This window comes from Trachymyrmex cornetzi, unplaced genomic scaffold (genome assembly GCF_001594075.2).
Source record: "Trachymyrmex cornetzi isolate Tcor2-1 unplaced genomic scaffold, Tcor1.1 scaffold818, whole genome shotgun sequence".
NCBI lineage: Eukaryota > Metazoa > Arthropoda > Insecta > Hymenoptera > Formicidae > Trachymyrmex > Trachymyrmex cornetzi.
The window spans coordinates 163900-166416 of NW_017300156.1; positions in this window are offsets into that span (position 1 = coordinate 163900).

Here is a 2517-nt window from a genome sequence, read left to right on the forward strand (position 1 = left end):
CCTGCTCCTGATACACCGACCGATTCCTCGATCCGATATCCGAAGCAATACCGCGGTGGTGAGGGTATTCTCCGCCTGTTCAAATAATCGGCGTGAAAGAGCCGTCACTGGACGCAGTATCCATGGGCGTAGGGATACACGCGCCGCTCTACGGCGCATGCGCGGTAGCTCGTCGTTAGATCCTTCTCGTTGTTTTCCTCGCAAGCACTCTCTCCTCTCTCGAAAGTAGTTAGTTGTTACCTTGTTGGTGCTTAATCGCTTTCTAAGATGTTCACAGATTCAGAAAGAGCTCTCTCAGTGTGTGGTTCTCATTAATACGATTATCTCAAGAGGATAATGGACAACCTGTGGCCATCCAGAGATTCGCCGTGCCGCAAATATCAAAGTTAACCTGTCTCACCACACGTCTCGATGTATGGCTCAAATCCGCCATCAAGGAAATCGACTCACTAAAAGAAGGTGAGTAACCGTCTCAAGATCTACTCTTACGAAATTCTCGTTCTTCTGACAATGTGACGAAGAACTGATCACTTGATTTTCTCTCTACCTTTCTTCAAGCTCACTATACAGATTATTCTCGAGTCGAAGAAGGGTGATTATTCTCAAAGTTGATTCTCGAGTCCGAGTAAGTCTCACCTTAACGAATACTCTCGAGCTTACCGGACATCTCATTTCTAGCCTCAATCAGTGACAAATGCCATCAATTACGCAAAGATTGAACTCAAGGTTATGGCATCCTCGCACATAATTACGGTGCATTAAAGGAATTAATTTTAACGGATTTCAGGTTTCAAGTTCCTCGTGCTTTTGGTTCGTGCTGGGACTTACATTGTTATTTGTTATGATCGACTCACCATCACCTAATAATTGTATCAATATAATACTTTGCCGTTAGAATACAAAATTGATTCAATAAACTGTTCCACTGCTGGTTTCTAATTTCTCTTAAATTTCAGATTCTCTATACAAACCTTTTGAAGTATATCTCCTTTAAACACCGCCACTACCGGCATTTACCGGTCAGCTATTGCACTCGACTCCGCTCTCCGACTCACCGCTCCTCGCAAGCTCCTCGAACCGTCTCGCTGCACCGCGGCGGTAGGGCTCGCCCTGCCTCTGTCGGCCGTTTCCGACCAGCTGCAGCGACCGCTCCGAGAGCCTTGCAACAAGGCGATCGAGCCGAGAGTTCCGCTTATCCGTGATACGCGACCGGCTTCGACGAGAACCAAGGGGTTGGCGTTTTCCCGCCTCCGTCGGACGCTTCCGACAGTCGAAGTCGTGCCGTATCACCCGTGTAGGCAGAAAGCGCACATTTCGGGGCGACGTATCGCTCCTCGCGTTGCGACGCGTCGCGTAAACAACACGTGCAACCGGTGTAAGCCCGCGTCCCGCATACCGCGCGTCACCGAGCGAATCATGCGACCACGATTCGCGTTGCGAGTCGCGCCCGCCGCACGCATACACACCGCACACTCACAACGACACATATTTTGTACACACACGCATACACCGCCGTTCGTAACTGCCAGTCGCGACAACTGGTCTCACACGTACACACATACACATACACGCATTCACACTCTGTACTTAAACACACGAAATATACTATCGTTCTTATTACACATAGCCGTATTTCACTGCGTTATTACCGCCTTGCCTCTCTCCTCCTGACCTCTTTGCGACCCTGGCCGCAGCCCGTGACCGACGAGCTACGTCCGCGCAAAGTCAGGTTGTTTCATATGTATGCCAGAATGAAACGTTTTTCACGTGCCAATTATGTGCTCTATTGTCAATCCTTGTGCTCAAATAATTTACCAAAAAATCGCGATTGAAACTGGGGATGCTGGCTTAAGTGAGCACCTCTTTCATTAAATTACATACAAAATGAAAAAAGAAGTACAATAAAATTACTGAGTAGTACAGTAGTACAGTAAAATTAGTGAGTGAGCGCTTCGGGGGTGATTTACCGGTCAAAGGGGATGAGCACAAAAATCTTGTCGTACATATTTTGAAAGCACATAAATGGAGGAACAATTTGAGCCTAGGAACATTTCGCTACCTGCATTTTAACTGGCACTTTACTCTTGCAAGGGGAAGTGAGTGAGCGCTTCGGGGATGATTTACCGGTCAAAGGGGATGAGCACAAAAATCTTGTCGTACATATTTCGAAAGTACATAAATGGAGGAACAATTTGAGTCTAGGAACATTTCGCTACCTGCATTTTAACTGGCACTTTACTCTTGCAAGGGGAAGTGAGTGAGCGCTTCGGGGGTGATTTACCGGTCAAAGGAGATGAATACTAATATTTTTATTATGGTTTATTAAAAGCACATAATTAGCACAAAATTATAGTGTTATTATTTTTATTATTATTATTATTTTTTTAAATGCATTCTAACTTTATTAAAATTCAGCAGAAAACTCATTTTCCGCTAAACGGCTTGAGCACAAAAATCGGGATTACAGCAACAAATTAGCACATAAAGAGTACTAAATCATCCATGTGTTTCGTATGA